This window comes from Protopterus annectens, chromosome 2.part0 (assembly GCF_019279795.1).
Source record: "Protopterus annectens isolate FY-2018-M chromosome 2.part0, PAN1.0, whole genome shotgun sequence".
NCBI lineage: Eukaryota > Metazoa > Chordata > Ceratodontiformes > Protopteridae > Protopterus > Protopterus annectens.
The window spans coordinates 1,479,235,152-1,479,259,062 of NC_056728.1; positions in this window are offsets into that span (position 1 = coordinate 1,479,235,152).

Consider the following 23,911-nt stretch of genomic DNA (forward strand, 5'->3'; position numbering starts at 1 on the left):
CACATTCTGCACTGGAATCAAACACAACTCTTATTTGATCAGGTTTGTGTGGGTAGTAAACACCAAATATTGGCAGATACCAGTGTTCTTTACCTTGATCCAGTGGTCCTGCAATTTCAGCGTGATCATTATCCAGTAACCTTTTGATGAATTCTGTAAAATCTCTCTTTAACTTTGGCTTTCTTTGTAAGATACTATGAAGAGAGTTCGGGTGATTCATGGCTTGTTCTCTATTACAAGGTAAATGATACCTGGGTGTGCAAAATGGCAGAGGGGCCACCCAGCTGTTATTATCATCCTGATAAGTCTCTCTGTCCAGGATCTGGAGAAAAGCTTGATCTTCTATGGACAGGGCTTGTTTATTATCATCCTTTGATTCTGGAACACTGAAACCACTAGATTGTCAGTTTCTGTGTTAAAGCTGGTTATCTTCTTTGCTGTGTGAAGAAGAGTCCCAAAACCATGTTAAATTATCAAAGCTTTCTTTAACAGTAAAATTGTTCTGTCATGGGCTGAAAATGGATGTGCGGCCATTTGTTAACACAGATGTCTTGAAGGAACTGATGCTGTTTGCTGGTGAGCTGATCCCTGGCAAACTTATTCTACAATGACCCACCCAAAGTCAAGTTTCTGAGCATAAGGGCATTGACCGGTCCATTAATCTGCTCATGCACTTTGTGTACTTTTAAAATGTCTCTTCTAAGATGCAAAAGGATAGAAGCACCAGAATTAACAGCTAGAATGAGGTGAGCAATTGGGCGGAGGTGAGGGTGATGATAAGCCACCTCTGGAGAAGGAATATCTGACTTGTCATCAGGTATCATGTCACATTGTATCATTGTAGGCAATAGAAATTGCTTTTCCTTATCAAAATATTCAAAAACAAAGTCTTTGGCTCTTCTGCCTACAGTTTCCATAATGGCTGTGCATGTCTATAGAGTATAGGGAGCTGCAGTTGTTTTAATGTTAAAGATATCAAAAAAAGTCTGACCTTGCAAGTGATTTGTTGCTCTGCTCATCAAGAACTGAATAAATCTTCACTGCTTTGTCTCTTCCCAGTGGGATACACAGTAACTAAATAGATTTTAGAATATGACCATGGATTGTTACCTTGGCCACAGATTTCAGTGCACTTAGACATCACTGAAGAAGGGGAATACTCTTTTTGCTCCCTGCCATGATCTTTCCTGGCTTCTACTATCCATGCTGGTTGTGGAGTTGGATCAGGGTGTAAGGCTGCTATGTGTTTCTCACTGCCACATTCTGTGCACTCGACTGATATTTTACAGTCTTTAGCTATATGCTTAGTAGATTCACAGCACTTGAAACAGATGCCATTTTGTTTAACAAAGGACATTCTTTCCTCAATAGGCTTACCTCTAAAGCCTTTACACCTTTTCAGAGGATGAGGCTTCCAGTGAATTGGGCATTGTCTATCAGGACTTTCTGTAGGGCTCACCTTGCCGCTGTCTTGACAGTTTGTGGCCCTTGAAGGTACAACTGTTTTGTGTGTGAACATAGAAGTATTACCATGAGGTCTGGAAGGCTTTTCTGGTCTGGATGGCGGATTACTGCTGCTAATGAAAGCAAAGCTGGTGTCGCTCCTAATCTTTGCTTGCTGCTGAATGAACCTAGAAAACACAAAGAAAGGGGGAAAGCTACACCTTTTTCTTCTTTGTAGTTAGCTCCAACAGATGCCCACTTTTGTTGCAAGGTATATGGTAGTTTTTCCACTATTGGATTTGTACCGTGAGCAGTGTCTAAATATGAAAGCCCTGTCAAATAGCCCTCCTCTTTAGCACACTCTATTTCTAGAAGATCGCTCAGTTGTTGTAATTTTGTATTGTCTTTATTGCTCAACTTGGGGAAGGTTTCAAGCTTTTTCAGTAGAGCACCTTCAATTTCTTCAGGTGAACCATACCTTTCTTCTAGCCTCAGCCATGCCATGTTAAGTCCTGCCAAAGGGTTAAATAAGTGTACTCTATGCATGCTTTTTACATGCTCTGCTCACTCTATGCCCAACCATTTTATCATTAAGTCCAGCACTTTTGCAGCTGCCAAATTTAAGTCCCTAGTTGCACTCAGAAAGGAGGACATCCATGCCCAATAGTTTTCTGGACAGTCGTCAAATTGATAAAACCTGAGTTAACCATTTCTTTGCTGATAAGATACTTTGTGACATCTTGTATGTTTTGGTGTTCAGGCATGTAATCTTTAGGCTGTAGTAGTGGGAGTCCTGGATTTCCAATTCTAAGGAGCTCTGGAGGTTGTTCTTTTGTTGGTTTGTCACTGCTGACATCACGAGACTGACAGGGCATACTCGGGACATCTGCTGGCTTTGGGCTAGATACTTCTTGCATAATCCTAAGTGACTGCTGGATTGCATGCATACTAGTAAGTTTCTGGATGTACTCACTTGTACATTCAGCTGAGGAGAGAGGTTTCTCTGGGTCTTCTGGTTGTAAGTGAGTTATCTTGCTTAATCATGAATCTGCTTCCAGGTAAGCAGCGGCCTCTGCTGCTGCTGCAGCAGCTGCACTCTAGCGCTGAAGAATATGTAGGTTAGCCTCCAATTCTGCCTTTTGCTGCATCATAATGGATTCTTGTTCAGCAAATGCCAGTTGGGCATCTGCTGCATCTGCTTTGGCACAAGCTCTGATTGCTAAGGAACATGCTGAGGACATCTTACTGGATCTTGATGATTTGGAGCCATGTGACTATGCATCATCTTTAGGGACACTAGAGATGTTCTCCCTGCCATGCCGTGTCATGGGGGACATATCCTCAGGTTTATACTTCTTCCCTGATCTCAGACTCATATTTGGAGTGCAGCAACCTCTTGTATTCAGGACTGCAAGAATCTCCTTTTTTACTGTCCCATTCTCACATCACTGTGCAAGGTGCAGTACAGCTACACGGGTAGCTTAACACTTTAAGAAAATACAATAAGCGAAAGAATCAGGGTTTCTTGTAGCTTTACTGAGATTGCTTAACTCTTTGTAAAACTGCAACACAATACAAATAGCAACATATCAGAATATAAATATACAGCACTTCTAAATACAAAAAATTACAACATACAAATTACTTAGGGGGGATGAAATGCAGGGGTTGGAAAAGAAGATCATGATGAATGCGCCAAGAGGGAAGAAAAGAAAGAAGCTTTCTGACAATGCTGTAAAACAAGTTAATCTAACTGTTATAAATAAAAGGCCACTAGATGGCAACAACAGATCAAAAATGCTCAAACTGTAAAACTATGATATAAGCTGCCTAAATTGCTATGAAGGGCAGAATAGGGGGTACTGTTAATATTGTAATGTGCAGGGATTTCCCTTTGCCAAAGGAATGATAAGTTATTATTTTGCATTTATTTTGACTCTGTGACATCGGCACCAATCATTTGTCTTTGTAAGACCTTTTAATAGCATGTCATCATCATTGAGAAACTCAGTGATTGCACCTAGTTTGCAGTCATCTGTGACATGGTAAGCCACAGGCCATCTCTTTTCCCTTGGACTTCTGAAAAATACATTCCAAACAGTAGAGGGTGCATCACAGATCCCTGTGATACACCAGTGGTAAGTAGTCAGCTGACAGAGGTGAAATCCCCAACTTTGTATGTGTTCTGTTGCTTAACTCTTTGTAAACCTGCAACACAATACAAATAGCAACATATCAGAATATATAATATACAGCACTTCTAAATACAAAGAATTACAACATACAAATTACTTACAGGAGATCTTTACAGCATTGTAGCAAGCCTCGGGAAGTGATGTAACTCAGTCAGGAAGTAGCTTTCTTTGACTTCTAGCCCTCTTGAAGTGCAGTCATGATCGGCCCCTCCACCTACTCTCCCAATCCTGTTTTTAACTAGTCTGTTCTTCTGTTCCTTACTTATAGCTCTGAGATCGGAATCTTCCATATTCTTCTGAATAGTTTCTTCCCACAGTGTTCACAAAAAAAACCCCACAAAGGATTACCTTATCTTATATTTTGTTCTATTTTTCTGTTCCATCAAGTATGCTAAATTACCTTAAACACTTGTTTTAGTCTGACAAACTATCTGTATCTGAAGTTTAATGTTCTGTAACTGAATTTTTAATGCTCTTTGTGTTTATCTGTTTTATGTGGAGCTTTTCTCCCTGGGCCTCTACTGAAAATGGACATATATCCAGTTAGACTAGCCCAGTCAACAAATGTAAAATAAAATAAATAAATAAATAAATCCAGTTGGCTACCCATCTAGTGACATATGATTAATTTCAAGCTGTGTGAGTTTCACATTGATGGCAGAGTGAGGGATTGTGTCAACAGCCTTGGATAAGTTAAGATAAGCTGTATGTAGTGTTTTGTTTTTCTTCAGGGCTTTGGTGACATTCCTGAAGAAGTCCACCTGCTTTAATAAGAATGATCTACCCTTAACAAAGCCAAACTGTGCTGGGTCAAGAGTTACAAGGTCAAGAATTTCTTTGTTGATAAGGTCCATGATTATTTTCTCCTTAGCCTGGCAGATAAGGCTGGTTAGGCTTATGGGTCTATAGTTCCCAGGGTCAGTTGACAGACCAGTTTTGTGCATGGGAAATAATATTGCTGTGTTCCACTCTGCTGGGACAAAGCCAGTACTTAAACTGTGGTTGAATAGAGTGCCAAATGGTTCCACTAGATCCTGTTTCAGACCATTTAGTAAGCAGCTTGGGATGTTATCTGGTCCCATAGAGGCTGTGCTTTTGAACATGGAGAGTGCAGTTATGACTTGCTCTTTGAAGATACTAGGTAGAGGACTGATGCCAGGTATTCTTTTTGGGGTATGTCTGGTGGGGACAGAAGTGGGGACAGAAGTGGAGAAGTTTGAGCCAAATCTGTCTGCTAGCAGACTGGTGATATTGTCAGGTCAGTATGAGTGGCACTGCCCACAACTAGTTCGTCAAAAGCTGGCCCTTCCCTGTTAGATTTCTGATGTAGCTAAAGAATGCCTCCTGATTATCTATAACTAGGGATGCTAGTTTAGCTTCATACTTGGCTTTAGAGGACATTACAAGATAGCTAATTTGCTTGATCAAGCTGAGGAGGGTATCCTTCCTCTGCTGAGTCAGTTAACTCTTGTTCTAAGACATTACTTTATTCCACTTGTTGTATTCCCTAGTTATGCTTGATGCCCACAAGGGAGGCTTGTTTTACTGAGGACCTTGTTTTGATGTGTTCAGGTTCAGCTGACTCTGTATAACTGTATAGGTGTTTATACAGGCCATTTGTGTTTACCTCTGTATAGCAGTCATTGTTGACAGCGGTAGTGGGAGGGGGGTTGCAAGTATTTATGGCATCACTTAGGAGGTTATACTTTCCTTTGGATAAATATTTCATTCTTTCTGCTCTTGAGGTACTGTCAGGAATGATTATTAATTTGAACAAGGCTGAATTCTGATGCAACCTGAACAGGGAGGGCAACACATGGGTTATTGCAGGGACCCCCCCCCCTATGTTGATGAGTACTAAGTCTAGGACATTTGAGCCCCTTGTGCAGTTGCAGACTATCTGTTACAGAGTATGTATATTAACAAAGTCCTGGAGCCTTAGGGTGAGTGTGTTTGTACTCATATATGACTCTCAATTTATGGAAGGATAGTTGAAATTAGACTTGACCAAGGTGTTTAGCTGTATAGTGAGTGACTGAAGTAGGTCCATGAAGGCAGAGTGATTCTTGTAGTTCATAGTGGGGGATCTATACTTAACAATGGCTTAGAAGGGGGTTTTACCTACAGTTAGTTGGACATAGAGATGTGCTAGGTTATCATATTGTTTTATCAGTCTTGAGGCATATTGTCTTTAATGAAGATGTATAGGTTCATAGGTAGGTACTGGGCTATTGGCCCTAAGGCCTATACAAGCCTAGCCAAAAAGGTACCCTGGCTTTCACCACCCAAGAAAATTATTTTCCTGTGCCCCTGTCGAGCAGAACTGCAGAGAGATCCCTGGGGTGAATTTCCTATTTCCCATCCAATCATCAAGTTTTCTTTGAAGAGTGCTAATGAGGAGATGTGTTTGATATAGATAGGTAGTTTGTTCCAGAGTATGGGAAGTCTCTGGGACAGGAATCTTTCCCTCCAGCATGTTCTGTTTATTGTGGTGACAAGGTTTAGTTCCCTAGACCATGTAGCTCGGAGGGATTTGGATTTCTTTAAGTGGAGCATGTCCAACAGCTCTGGGTTTGACATAGCTTTGTATGTTAGACAGAGATCATCTCTGAGTAGGCGATATGCGATTGAGTAAAGCTGGAGTTTTTTGAGACGGTCTGTGTAATGCATCTGTTTGAGGCCAATAATCCTCTTTGTGAGGTATTTCTGCGGCCTTTCCAGTTGTAGATGTCTTGTGAGGTACATACCAAAAGGGGCGTTGTACTCTATAATGGGTCTAATGAGTGATGAGTAGAGGGGAACAATGACCTCTTTTTTCCTGGATGAGAAACCTTTTGTGATGAGGTGTGCCACATAGAAGGATTTCCTGACTACTGTGGCAATGTGATTATCAAAGGAGAAACTACTGTCCACCTTTGTCATAAGGTCTCTTATTACACTTTCGGTGTTAAGTAGACTACCACCTATGTGGTAGCTCATGGGTACAGAGTTTTTATCAAAGGGGATGACAATGCACTTTTTGGCACTGAGCTTGAGGCCATGGCTTTGACACCAGGCATCTGTCTCAGTGAGGCCCTTTTTAGGATGTCCACATCGTTAGGAGTTTCAATTATGGCTCCTAGTTTGCAGTCATCTGCAAACTTCATTAGCCAAAGACCTTCTGTGTTAGCCTGTACTTCAGAAAAGTAGATACCAAACAGGAGAGGACCCAGGACTGAACACTGTGGTACGGCACTTGTCACTGGTCTGAAGTCAGATTTGTAGTCTTCTACTTTCACAGTGTGGGTTCTGTCAGTGAGCCATTTGGCAACCCATCTTGTGACTTAGGGATTTATACCTAGTTTAGTGAGTTTATCTATAATTCCAGAGTGTGGGATGGTGTTGAACGCCTTGGCGAGATCTAGATAGGCTGTGTGAACCACCTTACCCTCATCTACAGCTTTGGTGACTGCTTCAAAGAAGTCAATCAGGATTAGGAGACATGATCATATGCCTTTTACAAACCTGAACTGGGTGGGATCCAGAGTTTACCAATGTCTTTGTTTATAAGTTCCATGATGATACGTTCCATGGCCTTGCAGACCAGGCTCATTAGGCTAATGGGGCGGTAGTTCCCAGTGTCCGTGGTGGTTCCTCCTTTGTGGAGTGGGATAACCATTGCTGTGTGCCATTCATTGGGTACAAAGCCTGAGGTGAGGCTATGACTGAACATGGTGCTTAGGTGGGGTGCCATTTCATTCTGTAGTTCATGTATAATGCAGCCTGGGATGTTGTCAGGTCCCATAGATGCTGTGTTCTTGGCTTTGGAGAGTGTGTTTTTTACCTGTGCAGCCATGATTACAGGTACTTTGCATTCTTCTGGTATAGAGATGGGCCCTTTAGGGGGTGAGGGTGGGTAAAGTTAGCACTGAACCTATCTGCTAGGATGTTGGCAATATCAGTTGGTTCTGTATATTTAGTGCCGTTGTGCTGTAACTCAGAGCAGATCTGAGTGTTGGCATTGAGATTCTTGACATAGCTATAGAATGCCTTGTGTTTGTCTTTAGAATCAGTGACAATTTTCCTTTCATAACTATCTTTGAAGGATTTTATGAGGGATCTCAGCTTCTTACTTAGGCTGACCAGGGAGTTCTTCCAGTCATGGGATTTTACTCTTTTTTGCAACCGTTTCTTTTTTCTGTTATATAGTTTGTTTATGGCCGAGGACCACCAGATTGTCTTCCTTTTTTTGGAGGATAGCATCTTGGTTCTGTTAGGGATAGCATGATCCATGCATTTGTGTAAGTGATTATAAAGTGCATTTGTGTAGGATTTAGCAGTCATACCTCTATTGTCCATCTGCATGGGTGTTGTGAAGTTTGCCACTTCTGTCTTAAGAAGCGTGAAGTTGGCTTTGGAGTAATTTTTTATGGAGATTTCCCTAATGCAGGGTGAGGGAGGGATGTGGATGTTTAGGCTGATTAGCTTGTGGTCAGATCTGACCAACGAGGAATTGACCTCTGGTGTGGAACACTGGTCACCCATGTTGGTAATGGCCAGGTCTAGGATATTGCTGCCCCTGGCAGGGGTGTGGATAAGTTGATACAAGGCATTGGAATTTATGAATTCCAGAAAACGTTGAGTAAAAGAATTGGTACATGAGTAGTTTTCCCAGTTAATGCTGGGGTAGTTGAAATTGGCCATTATTAGGGTGTTGGGTTGTACCTTAATATTTTCCAGTATATCAAGAAATGAGGAGTGAGAATCCTGGGGCATGGTGGGGGATCTGTAGCAAGTTACAATTTGGATTGCAGTCTTGCCCAGAGTTAGTTGCACTTGGATAATTTCAGATGCATTATGCTGAGCAACTAACCTGGAAATGTGGATATCCTTAATAAATATGAACATGGCTCCACCTTTAGTGTTTCGGTCCAGGTTAGATGCCCGAAAGGTGTGGTATGAATTATAGTCTGGTAATGCAGGGGTCCTCTCTGGAGCCTTGAACCAGGTCTCTGTCACTGTACAGATGTCGTTGTTCTCCATTTTAAGGAGTGCCTCCAGTGAATGGATTTTGAGGTTTAGACTTCTAGCACTGAGTAGCATTACCCTCAGATTTTGCTTGCTTCTACATGTTACGGTGGTGAATTTGTCATTTGAACCTTGTCTAAAAAAGGCACTATAGGGTTGGCAAGAGCCTTAGCCAGTATCCAGAATCCCAAGGGTGTCAGGTACAGGCCATCTCTGGCAAAGCATTGTGGACTGTCGATCATGTCATCCCAGGCAGACAGATACTGGATCCCCTTAGAATGACACCAGAAGCTTAGCCAATTGCTGAAGTCAATCATTTTGTCCTTGTACTGTGGTATAATTCTGGGTGATGGCAGGATGCTACTCAGTGCTAGGGTCATACCTGCTTGGGCTACAAGATCGGAGAGCTCCTCCATGTCTCTTTTCATGTAGTCCATGGAGGTACGTCTCAGATAATTTACAACCACATGGACAATGACGGAGTCATATTTGTACTTGTTGTTGTTCCTTTTCCACTGCTGCATAGCATTCCTCTCTGGGTAGGAGCTTACGACTGAGATAAACCACTGGGTGCTCTTATCCCTTTGAAGAAATCTGACTAAGTACAGCCCCCTACCCCACGGTTTGAAGCATCCACTTGCACAACAAATTCTTTGCTGTAATCTGGATTAGCTAACACAGGGGTCCTCCCAAAGCTTCTTTAAGCTTTTGGAATGCCTGCTCGCATGCTGTGGTCTATACTACCTTATCTGGCCTGTTCTTCCTTGTCAGGTCTATGAGGGGAGCAAGCTATGGTACTATAACTACGGACAAACTTTCTGTATTAGCCTGCTGTCCCTAAGAATGCCCTCACCTGCTTTTTAGTAACAGGTGCAGGCCATGCCTGAATAGCTTCCACTTTGGCAGGTTCTGGCCTTATCTTACCACACTCCACTCTATGTCATAGGTAGGAGACCGCTAACATACCCATCTGACATTTGCTCGGCTTAATGGTAAACCCTGCCCTCTGTAGTCTGCCCAGCACCTCCCTGACATGCTGAAGGTGCTCTGGCCTAGAATGGCTGTAGATGGCAATATTATCCAGGTAGGCAAGGGCAAACCCTCCTGCTCCTGCTAGGATATTATCTACCAGCCTCTGGAAAGTTGCTGGGGCATTTTTTATTCCAAAGGGCATCTTTGTGAACTCGGACAAGCCAAAAAGAGTCATAAAGGCTGACTTCTCTCTAGCACTGGCAGTCAAGGTTACCTGCCAGTAACCCTTGGTAAGATCAATGGTTGTCAGATACTTAGCCCCAGCCAATTGCTCTAGGGCCTCATCTGTCCTAGGCATGGGGAAAGCATCTGTCTCAGTGTGGCTATTTAATTTCCTGTAGTCCAAACAGAACCTGGTGCTGCCATCCTTATTTGGCACCAGTACCACTGGGGAAGCCCAGGGACTGTTGGACTCTTGAATCAACCCTAGTCCCAACATCTCCTATTCCTCCTCCCTCAGAGTCTGTCTGACACTCCCAGGCACCCTATAAGGGGCCTGCCTAATAGGCCTTTAGGGCCCTGTATCCACCTGTTGCTGTACTAGGTGGGTGCACCCTGGTTTCCCAGTGAACATCTCTTCAAATTCCTGCAACACTGTTCAGATTTCTTGAACCTGGGTAGGTGATAGCTGCTGGGATATTGGTACCCCTTCCACTGAGGTGTCAGCCTGAGCCTCATTAAGGAGATCAAACCCCTGATCTCCCTCAGACTCCTTCTGCAATCCACTGCAAATGTTCTGCACAAGGGCCTCCCTATTATGGTAAGATTTCATCATCTTAACATGGTACAATTTGTGCCCCTGCCATCTGCCTGGCTGTTCCATCATATAGTTAACATCACTCACCTTTCTTACCACCTTGTAATGTGCCTCCCACACTGCTTGCAGTTTGTTATGTCTGATAGGAAGGAGAACCATTACATGCTGCCCCACAGCATACTCTCTAGCTCAAGCATTCCTGTCATACCACAACGTTTTCTATTGTTGGGTTTCTGCCAGGTTCTCCTGGGCCAAGCCCATGAGTTCCCTGAGCCTTGTCCTGAGGTTTAGGATGTATTCCACAACAAACTCTTTGTGAGGTTCACACTCACCTTCACACTCATCTCGAATTAAATCTAGTGGTCTCCTCACCCTATGCCCATACAGCAACTCAAAGGGTAAAAAACCTGTAAATTCCTGAGGAACCTCTCTGTAAGCAAACTACAGATGGGGCAAATATTTGTCCCACTCCCTGTTAAACTGATCTGCAAATGCCCATAACATGGACTTGATTGTAGAGTTTAACCTCTCAACAAGACCATTAGTTTGGTGATGGTAGGGGGTGGACTTCATATGCTTCACCCCACAGGACTTCCACAGACAAACCAGCAGGTCTGACATGAAATTGGCACCTTGGTCAGTCAGTATTTCTTTTGGGAAACCTACCCTGCTGAAAATCTCTAACAAAGCATTTGCCACCTTCTCTGCCTCAATGGAAGACAAAGCCACCATCTCAGGGTATAGTGTAGCATAATCCACTACCACAAGGATATACTTTTTCCCTGTAGAATTTGAGGTACTCAGAGGACCCACAATATCAATAGCTACCTTCTAAAATGGCTCCTCAATAACAGACAAACGCATCAAAGGAGCTCTCACCTTGTCTCCTGCCTTGCCAACCTTTTGGCACTGCTCAAAGGTCCTGCAGTACCCTGTTATATCTCTGGAAATTCCAGGCCAATAGATGTTCTACATAATACGTCTCTTTGTACGTTTTATGCCCATATGACCTGCAAAGAGAATTTAATGGACTATGATTAGAAGTGCCAGATTTTAAGCTCTAGGCACTACCAACTGCTGTACTCTCTCATCTTCTAGCCCTCCCTCAGGGGTCCACTCTATGTATAGTAACCCTTTGTTCCAGTATACAGATTCCACCTTCCCTTGAGAATCAGGTGCCATCCTAGCTACCTGCCTCAGTCCTTGCAATGTAGGGTCTGAGAGCTGAGCCTGTCTCAACTCTCTTCTTGTAATCCTACCCAGCTTCCCTTCCACAGGCAGTCTGGCATCCTCTGACAGCGGTGCCTCACTGTCAGCCTGGGTACTACTACTCACCTCTACCTTTGCAGTTACCCTGTCCAATGGAACATCAGTACCCACAAGCAGCTGTGGCTCACCTTCAGTCTCACTGCTATAGCATAGCTCCCTTCCTGAAGTAACCACCTCAGCAGTCCTGGCTGCAAGTATGCAGTCTGCCTGGGTCTCCCCCAGGCTACCAGACCCACATGCTTGTCTCCTAGCCTGAGCATGTATAACTGCATAACTACATGGTACTGACTCATCCAAATCCTTCCCTCTCAGGACACCTGCAGGATGGTAGTTTAGTACCCCTGTTGTCTCAAAACAACCTACTATTGGCATTTTGTCTTTCCCACTTACTGGCTCCCCTCACCTGTGGTTCCCCAACTTGCCTCCATGGACACCTGTATGCCACATAGCCCCAATGGTTGCATTCAAAACATTTAACCCTAGCTCCTGGACATGTACCTGGACTAGTGGCTTCCCCTGCTACTGGCAGAGTTTGTTGTGGCAGTCTGTGCTGCCCACCATGGGTTCCTTTAGACCAATGAACAGGACTGGGGGTCCCCTTCCTGTGCAGGGCTGCCCTGCTTGCCACGTATAGGTCTCCCTTCTTCCCCAACTCATCTGAAGTAGCACATTGTCTATCAGGTAACCAGATCCTCATGTCCTCAGGCAAAGTGCTAAGGGCTTGATGACCTGACAGCCACTCACCCAGCTATAAAAATAAGTGCTCAGTTCAGCAACATATTCACACACACTTTCATCTGCCTTGCGTCTATGCTCATGAAACTTTCCCCTATACAGTTCAGGTGTTAGATTAAAACATTCTAAAAGACATTTTTTACAGCAGTATAACCAAAACATGCAATGTCATACATTTTAGCCAATGCATTTACAGATTTACCATGGAGTAAGGGGGTCAGGAACCATACCCTGAGCCTTTGGTCAACTCTATACTGTTTGCATACCATCTCAAACATATGAATGAATCAAAATGATCCCCCTCTTTAAATTGTAGAAGAAAATTACTGACTTGTTGTGCTTCTGGTGTCCAGTTACTCCCTTCCCCATTATCTCCATGACTCTGGCGAAGAGTCAGCATTTCCCTCTCATGCCTCCTCAGATGCTCCCTTTCTTCGGCTTCTATCTCCAAATGCCTGGCTTCCAACTCAAGTCTCCTTAGCTCCAGCTGGATTTTTAAGTCCACTGCAGAAAGGTTGAGCTGTCCATTCGTCGAGGATATTATATCTCCACTGCCAATCTGAGTATCCTTTGCAGAAAGGTTGAGCTGTCCATTCTCTGAGAATATTGTATCTCCACTGCCAGTCTTATTGTCCTCCTGGATGCTGTATTCTGATGCAGCTGTAACCAAGGCTGCAATCAGGACTTCCTTAGTCAGGTTTCCATGCACCAGTCCCCTAGCCTTATCCATCTCCACCAGCTAGCTTCTTGTCAGCTTTCCATACTCTTCTGCTGACATGCTGCCTGCTCACCCTGACTAACTAAGCTAACAAAAGAAATAAAACAATTGTGATATGAACTCTGAGTATTCACTGTGTGGCTGATTTAGAGTACAAAACACCTTTGGAGATCACTGTACATAAGCTACAGGATTCACTCTACCCACACCACTACAAGCCAATTAGTATTTGCTAACTACTTAATATGTGATTTGGATATCCCAACCACTGCAAACCACATGTGACACCTGTGCCCTGGCCCAGCAATCAAGGAGCCTCAATCCTCACCACTAACACCAGAGAGGGCGTCTCATATGACAAGAAAGGATAACAAATACACCCAGTAAAGTGCAATTTCCCTTAAGAGCACACAGAGATCACATTCAGTCTGGGGCTGGTCGCTCCCTTGCTCCCCAGGTCCCCAATAAGACTCTCCACTGGCAAAGATATAGGGTCCAGATCTCAGCCTGGCTGGCAAGCTAACCTCCAGTACCCTCTCTGTCCATCCAGGTCTTCATGTCCCTGGCCAAGTAGCTGACACACACACACACACACACACACACACACACACACACACACACACACACACACACACACACACACACACACACACACACATACTTAGAGATAAGTATTTATACAATTTTACAGACACTCCTGGAGAAGGCTGACACAGACTCTCCAGCTGTGCCCCTTTACCCAGACTATATGGTAGTAATTACTGCCACCACCAGCTAATAATTATCAGCTACCCAAAGGCCCTTAAAAGTGTGTCCAATTATTACTCTGCAATATTATTATCCAATTGATAGTATAGCCCACGGCTAAAGCTATAGGAGTGGCTTGATAATAGGATCATTATAAGCATGCAATGTACTCTAGAGCTTAAATTATCTCTACACAAACCAGCCACAGTTGAAAAGGGTTTAAAATATTTGATAATAAATACTAAAAGCACGAGATAATACTACTACACCACAGTGCTATTTAAGAGTTCAGAGATCACACAGAAACTTAAAATAATTCAGCTGTACAATTCTGACATAGCAGAAAAACACTTAGTCTACTCTTTATAGTCCTCGATATTTCTATAAGAAAACACACTTCTAAGACAACTTACTTAAGAAAACAGGCAGTGCTGAGTTAGATGTCCAAGATCAAAATGCTTAATAATCTCTGGTTCTCACTGTTTCAATTGAAACTGCAATTCTGCTAAACATTATATCATCTTTTACACCTTCCTGGTTCCCAGGCCACACAAAAACTGCAATTACATTATTTTACACTTAGAGCAATAAAGAACATTCCACATGAAATTCTGGTCATTAACTTTAGCCTTAAAACAATAGGCAGGAAGCCTTCATCTAGCTGGACCAGAGCCGAATTGTAAAACATCAAAGGCAGTGATGAAATAATTTTAATTTCAAAAGGAAGATTTGAAATGCTTGACTTAGTTTCCCCTACAGCAGATGCAATGTTGCCACATTGTTGAAACAGCATTTCTTTACATTTAAGACACAAGCCTGTATTTTACATTTATATTTACAAATGCCAGAATTATGTATCAAATTCTATTTGACTAAGCTGGCAGCCTTCACCCATCTCTACCAGTTTTCACAGGGAATACTGTGTGCAGGGGCAATAGAGGCAGAAGAGGAATGTCAAACTCTGGGACAGAATCAGCCCCCAACAACCCCACCTGTGCCTCACTATGACCACCATCATCAACAGAGCCTGATGGGACACTGACATCAAGTTGTGAGGGGGACAGACTCCAACCACCCCATTCACCTGTGAAAAGGAAGACAAAATCAGTACATAATTACCTGCACTATTATGTATGGTAATCAATACAGAGTCAAACAGATGAGGAGACACAACTGCATTACCAATCACATGTCTTCTCATCATTGAGCTCATGCACAACACACAACATACACAGATGAGACAGGTTCTTTCTAACATACACTGCAGCTACATCCAGTGAATCCTGCCAGTACACTACACGTGTGGGCTATGCTATATGACAATGTATTTGATAGAACTATACATAATACTCAGTACACTTATCCTGAGAATGATATGCCTGCATTAGTATCACTGCCGCAGGTTATACCATCTCCCTATAGCGATTTAACAGACATCTTGGAGTCATTGCCTCCTGTATAGCAGGCTGCATACTTCATCATGACTATAACTGCAAATGTGTTAGTGTTTGTACAAATACACACCTATGATTATCCATTGCATGCACTGTAGTCAACTGCTCTGATATGGAACATACAACTATTCAACTCTGGCTAAGCATAACTGTTGTGCCTTGGGCTAAATGGTAGTCCTTAATGCTTGTATGTTATGTATAAGCCATAAAATAATGGTATCACACTTACCAGGTACAGAACCACAGACTCCTGCCACACCTGATGTACCTATGAAAATATGAGGGAGAAGGATTATCAGCAATACCAAATGTTGCACTGTTAGAGGGTAATATGTACATATATCCATATGCACAGTAGCTAATGTGATACTGCCTACATTGCTGAAATTCTGAATATGTGTGCACAACTGTGCATTAAAACAAAACCCTGACAATGCAGATATACCTGGCACCCATGTACAGGTATGCAGAACCGGCCATAGTGACTGATACAGTATTGCACTGCTGAACAAAGTAAGCCTACCTGGACACTCCTCTGATGTGGACTCTGTGGCACCAAACTCCAGGATATATGGGGTGATGGATGCCTGGGAGCTGGTGGTTGATTCTAGGCTTGCCAGGAATTCCTCTATGGTTCTGAGTGGTTGTTCTGTTGCAGCCCCTCCACCAGTGGCAGCACAATCCCTGGCCACAGTAGCTGCCTAATGTGCAGTATTGATCATATCAGTGGCCCTGTGTCAGATCTGCTTGTAGGTCCTGTCTTAATGTCTACTTTGGTTAACCACCCAGACAAGGTCACTCCACAATGCTGCATGCTGGTCACGATGTTGGCAACCCCTTGAAAGCAGAATGTGATGATGCAGTCTGAGGCCATCCAGGATAATAGCATTCTCAGAAGCTGTGAATGGGGGATGCCTCCTTCAATACATTGTTCCTGAAAGACAACAAAAGGGGGACACATTACAGGACCAGATACGTGAACATCCACTATGTACATACACTGCCCAACCAATACACCTGCACTATCCACTGCTGCCTCACATGTCATATCCCGCAGTCGATCAACACACTACATGTGTGGTATCACTAAGATAGTAGCAGTACTGGGTACATCCCTGTGTGCAATGACGGATTCTGTTCTATGTCTCTACACCCATCACTGCAGTCTACTGTGGTGTGTCCCCTACAGGCAAGCTCAGACTAATATTCCATACAGCCACTGTGGGACAAATAGCTGTGTGATGTTACAACAGCTATATGTGGACAGTCCAGCAACAGCTGTGTGCCACAATGGCAGACATCAATGCAAACTTGTTGTAGTATATGTTCCCTGTAGGCATCCCACCTTCCCACTACACAGATGTTTGTGTACTGTGAACGTGTGCCTCATGAATGTGTTTCTTTTAGCACAAACATGTGGATGTCTGACATATAGTTGGCCATTCATTAATGGTTGTTGATGGACAACAGAGAATCAGTCTGTCACATGCCATATCCCTCAGAAAACACATATACTACAGTAATATATGTTAGTGTACTCATAGTTATATATTGTATGGCCAATATTTATCCCCTGTCAATAAGGTTGGGCCTGTGTTCCCCCATTACTTATGGCTATGACTGAATCCCTGCTATAGGGGGTTGACAGGTATGTTAGCCATAGCCCCCAACCTATGAGGGATGAAGGTCAACAAAACAGTGACCTAGCCAGGGTACATCATGGGCAGTCAGGGACACCTGTAGAATGCCAGCACTATTTATGTGTGGCATTGACAGACTGAGAGGTTTTGAATGACAGTACATCATTTGATGTTACAGGAGTGTATACTCTTACATAGTGTCACTATGTCTAACACAGATTCCACCAGCTTTCCTACAACAACTGACCATTGTAGGAGGGAGTAATTGGGGCAGAGCTGGGATGTGACTAAAAGCAGGGACAGTCAAGAGGTATGCATGTAGCTGTTGGACAGCACAGTATCACCAACATGTCAATACCATAGATGTATGACTGGCCTATTGTTGTAATCCCTATTCCCCATATCTCTACAATACCATCTGTATCCAATTATATAGGGAAATGTATTACATACCTGGTAGAGTGAAGTACTCCTTTTTTGAAGTGCTCCTCTGCAAATAGCTTTCAAATCTGTTGTCTGTGTGAGCAAAACAACATACAGACCTGTTCCATAGGCAGTTGATTGTGTTTTGTATGTAATGCTCATTAATAGTTAATTGCCTGTGCACCAATCTGTGGCTCAGACTTGCTAATTGCATCCAAAACAGCTAGACTGCACTTTCATTAATCAATGACATGGCACCACAGTGCAATATTTAATGCCTTCAGTTAGGCTTTGACCCCTTTCTTAGTCTTTGGATGGACATTAGCGAGGTGTGGAGAGTACAGCAATACTGTCCACAGTTGAGTTTTCTGAGGTATGTTCACGGTTTTACATGATATGTTTGGCCATTGTTCCATGACATTGTGATTGTCTGGCATTTCAGTTGTATACATTGTGGGTTGAGGTCAGTAAGGAGAGGGAGACATGTGAATGTCAGATGTCATAGCCATCAGACTATGCATGCTGATGCAATAGCTGCTATTCTGTCAGCTCTCTATTTTTGTAGGGGCAAACTATGAAACATGTCCCTGTCAATGGACCTTTGCCCCTCAACCTTTATGTCTGGGTGTGTCTGGATCCCTTGTTCTAGGGGGTTGTGAGATATGGTAGATCTGTAGCAGCTAGCTGAACATACAGTTGCGCATGTTCCAGGCTGCAGCTGCTTCTGCAGCCTAGGACACATAGGGGGGAGTGTGAACTCTTTGGAGGACAGCAAGATGTACATGTAACTGAGGCAGCAGTGTTAGCTGGGTTGTCACAGCAGAGCCAGGGCAAGGGTACCCTTTACAGTCCAATCAAGGCATGTGCATAAGCTACATCTGTTATGTAACAGTGCCAATCACAGAGTAGTAGGCAGCATATAGTTTGGCTATACAAATGTGTGCAGTGTGTCCCTACCTACATGCCTTTGACTTGCAAATATAAGTAGCAGTTAATGCAGTAACAGCAACCTGTGTGGGTTAAAACTGCATGATTCAGTCATTATTTGCTGTGTTCACAAGAAGGTAATTAATATGCAACACACTGGATTCAAACCCAGGACTGTGGGTGGCAAAATATACCACATGGAAAGCATTTAACAGATGAGCTACTGGGTCAGTGCTGTAGCAGGTGGATTTGCAAGATATATGTCCATACATACAGTCGGTGACACATGTCTGCATCCATCATTACGTGCTTGGCTTTCAAAGGCAGTTGTTGTGCAGCACGGTCCCAGTTGTACACATGTACTTTGCCGTTGCTGCCTTTGCAAGTGTGTGCAAAGATGTTGCTGATAAAAGGGAATAATTACCTGCTATCATACCTCTCAACCTGTTAAAGCAAGGAATCTGGACAAAGCCATAAATGAAAGTGGGACAAAGGCCCATGAATTGGGACAATCTATACATATTTCTCTTACAAAATTAGAATGTTGATAGAATAACAGGTGATGCATTAGCATCTGTTTTCTGAAGGGTATGAAGTGTGACACTGAAATGTCTGCCATGATTTTTTAACCACAGTCTTTCATGATTTGCCACTACTTTGCCAGAAAAATATGCTTTTATGAAAACTGAACCAAAAATAGGGGGACATTCTGCAACAATCTGTACAGTTGACAGGTATGCCTGCTATCTCAGGCCTCATGTACATCCATTATTTTTTTGGCATCACAGTCCCAGGTACACTCTCATTTTCCCAGTATATGTAGTTACAGTGTGTCAGTGGCATTCAGTATATTTTGCTGGAAACAGTTACATTAATTCAGAGATGACTGGCCTAGTGGATTAATGCACTATGCTGGAGTTGACAGGGACCTTGGGTTCAAGCTGTGGCAGGGGTGGTTATTTTGCAGATGTGCCTAACACTGTGAGAAACACATAAGAATATTAAAGCACATTTAAGAGGGTTTGCATGGGTTTGCTTGAACCGCCATGTCGTGGCATGCTACTTAGCTCTGCGCAAACCCACACTAACAATTAACAAATAAAAGAGGGTGATAAGACAGTGGTGAAATGGGGGCAAGCAGGGGCAAAACATACTGAAAGGCAGGTAGGGTTGTGCAGGAAAGGTGAAGGAAAGGCCCATATCTTTCCATTTCTTGTACAGCAACAGCTGTGTCATTTTACAGATTTTGTTTATGTATTTGGACCCTCAAACTCAAGAGAGATGGGTGAGAACATGAATGAGTTGTCCAGCCAATTGGACCTAATTAGCTATGCTCAGTGGACACGTGTGAAATGAAGAGATATGTATGGGCAATTTTTTTTTTTTTTTTTTTTGTGGGACAGGTGCCCACTTTTTTTTTTAAGGAAAGAGTGGAACATTGGGGAAGGGATGTAGGTATGTGTGGGGAGGTAAGTTGGGTAGAAGAGGTTGCGTTTGCAGACAGACAAGACAGACAAGACAGCTTACCAGGGTGGTGTGTGACATGAGGGGGGTAAATGCCTTGGATGGGGAGGGTGTTTTGGGATCAGAGACACATGTGCTCCCAGGCAACAGCAGTGTGACTGAGCTGCCCACCCATGGGAAGTCAACACTGCTCCTTCTCTGCCCCAAAGGTGGCTTTGCTGGAGGCTGGATGCCAGGGCGACCAGGGCCCACTAGGTTTTCGAGTATGCCCTCAATCCAGCACAGGTGTTGTTCATAACTCCTATGCACAATCCTGTGCACCATGGCCGGTAGCTGGTCCTGGGTGACTACGGACCCTCCACCACCGCTCCCAGGGGGGATGGGTCCTGTCCCTTGAGACAGTTCCACCCAAAGGTGGTGGAGGGCCAGCAGAGTGAACACCACTGGCTTGGGCCCCAGACATGCTAGGACCCAGTGCCACAGTTGTCTGAGGCAGGGTAGCCAGATCAGCAGAAACCAGCCTACACTGATGTGCTGTGGTGACAGAGGTATAGCAATGTGGATAGATTAGTTATGAACAAAACATTTTGTTAGCTATAACAGCATGCCAGAACAGTGGGGATAACCCATTAACATACCAATGCATATGGCGGACAACAATAAATAAATAACATAACAGTCAGTATACTAATAGCATGCCAATAACAGTTACAGCATAAGGTCAACAACATCTTTAATTCAACGGGATATGTTAATATGCAACCACTATAATACTTAATAATAATAAAACACATGCCCCAAAATAAAGTTTAGAGAACAACATATGTTAATAGAAAACCATAGCCAATGTATAACAACAATACACTTGATGAAGATAAGGGGTGTGGAGAGAGAGAAATACAGTCCGTTAATACCAGTATTGGCTATATAGTTTACAACAGTACTGCTATATACTCCACAGGTCTATCCTTCCTTTATGTTTAACAGTGTCATATAGCTGCTGTAGCATGTACATACCACTCAAGCTATCCACATGGGACAGTATGGGTGAAACAGTAACATCTGCAGATACACATCTACAGAGAAAACTTACACATCAGGTGGACTTATATAACTGCCAAGATGTACTGATGTGTGGCTGTGCTATTGACATAATCATGTCGAGGATACGTGTATGACAGATGTGATGCAATGGTAATTACAGTCTGTGACAGCGTGACAATTGAGAGACATGTATGTGTACAGTACAGAGAGTAAACAACTATCATGCCATCTTTGGCAGGCATGGGGAGAGAACTTCATCAAACTTTCACAGACTCTCCAGGCATACAGCCATACCAAGATTTCACATTTTATTTAGTTTCTTTTCTTTTATTACTATTGTACTTTTGCCTTTATTTTATGAAGTATTATTACATTCCTGATCAATTGTCTTAACAGTCTTTTACATCTGAACACACATACTATTTACTCATAATAAGGGCTACTTTACACATTTTCCTGTATTTCCTGTGGAGAAAACAGCTGTCATTAATACAAAACTGATTCAGTAATATTTATTAGCATATGGCACTGGATTCAAACCCTGGTCTGTGTGTGGTGAAATGTACTTGTGACAGACCATTTAACAAGCTGAGCTACTGAGTCACTGCTGACTACTGACTGATTGATAGTTGCCTAGAGCTCACCTGGAAAAAAATGTGACTTGCTAATATTACTATAGTTTTATACTAGACTGCAGTGACAGTTGAACAGACATGCATGAAATTCATGCATGACGGAAATGCTAGGTAAACTATACATTACTACATAGAATGCAGGTGTACACAATTTACTGTTAGTGGACGGAAATATCTGTTAAGTCTAGAAACCATATAAGATTATTGAGTTGGCTAGCTCACCCATATACAGTTGCAGATAGTATATTTCCAGTCTACAGCTATTACACTGTCATACTTGCTTGCAGCACCGTACTTTGGAGCATGAATGCATATAGCTGAAATACAGTAGTTAACACAAGACAATCCTGATATACACAATATACCTTGGGTGTTAATGGTATTGCTTCAGATGTTACTGCCAAACAGGTGGCATAATGCATTTCTTGTACTGCAGCTCTGAATCTGCACATATTGCACAACACTTTTTATTAGTTATACCTTGAGGTAGATAGTGGCATTCTTTTGTGTTTTTATTACAGAGCCGTTGTCATACTCGATTTCATGCAAAACAGCCCTAATTACACACATATGGTACAATACAGCTTTATTACGGGTACCTTCATGCAGTTAATGGTAAAGTTGTGAGTCTTTATTGCACAACAGTTGATATAATGCAGGTGTTGCAATACAGCTGTAATTCCACAATTACTTCAGCAGAAACTTTATTTTGTTTACATTATCAGGGTTAATGCTTTACTCTTCCCTATTTATTGCACTATAGTTGGCAGTAGTGACTTATTGCAGTACAGGCCTACATCCACATTCATTGCAATACATACATCTTTACTGTATGTACCTATTGGCAATTAATGCTTTATTCTTTATTGCTTATTTGACTATAGATTGCAAATTAATCTGTATTCACCTCATTCATGGTGCAACCTGGCCAATTGCCCTGCATGCACCTCTAGGTTGTAAGCTCTTTCCTCTGCATTTGTAGGGAGAGACGCACACCATTATGCATACCTATCTATGAAACATTCATATTAGGTACTGGTAAAATAATGCTAAAAGTACTTACTCTCTTGTGGGGCATTCCCATCCCGAGCTTCCCTGACCCAGGTTTCCAGAAGATTCCCCTTCTGATGCTTCAAGTCATTATAGTGGTGATGGACTGCTCACCTATGTGGGGGATACCTGTAGCACTGTTGAGATCATGTGCCAGCCGGTCCCAGGCCTTCGGCTTGCACTCGGACCCTTGGAACTGCCCCTGCAGCTGGTCTTCAGGGTCTTTCACCAGGAATCTAACCATGACTCTGGACTCCTGAATGTCCTACTGTTGTGCCCAGAAGTGCACACCCTCTCCAGCACCTGCCATAGTTCCTGCACAGTTCTGTATTCCCAACTGTTGCAGTTAATATAGCCTGTTTTCCCACCCTTACATGCCATTGGGCAATTTTTAAAAAATGTGGTGTGTCCCTTGACACCACACAAACCAGTGCAGTTCAGCTAAGCACTGCTTAATGTGGCACTGCTTAGCAGTGCTAAGCAGTGCGCAAACTAACTAGGCACAGCCAATCACTGCCAAGCAGTGCTTAAACAGATATTGTTTAAGCAGTGTTTAGCTGGCCTGAGCAGGTCTGAGCAGAGCTTAGCTGACTGCAGCAGATCATGATTTAAAAATAATTTGCATTATTTATATTTCCAAATAATTGCTTAATTACTCTTCCATGTATTCAACCCCCACAACTACTGCACAAATGGCTATAACTCTACCCACTTGGCTATGTAGATATCTGGAATGCTGCTATACTTTTATGTATACCTCTGAGCCACTTTTAAGTATTGCTAAGCACTGAACTATGTCTAGTAAACCAGCTAAGTAATGCTGAAACTTGACCTTTGAATCAAAAATTGAATGCATCTGGTTTCTATTTTTAGATGTCTGGCACTTGTCAGTTGTTACGCGCCACACAAACATTAAAAAATAAATAAAAATGTTAAATGCATGGATATTATGGAATTGGACAGTGCAGGAGGTGTGTTACTTATCTGCAGACACAGTTAATGACTCACTCAGCCAGTTTCTAGCTTTTTCCAGCCCCCTGGTATAAAAAACGCAGTGGCAGCCCCAGATGAATAGCGCTTAAGCCTTAGACACACTAGTTGCAGCCTAGTTACAGGTTTAAACTATTCAGGCTACTCTACCACCTAAAGTCCACTCTTCCTTCAAACCCTTAAAACTTTCCTCCTCACTATAATCTAAGATCCCTAATCTATAACCTAAAAAACTAAAAGATCATCTCCTCTCATGAGACTCAAGTATCTGTATCTGTTAAACCTACCTAGCACTTGTTACTTTTATTACCTTTACCTTGATCACGACACTCTAGATAGATGAAAAACCCCAAAGTCCCAACCTTCGTCACCCACGCCCCT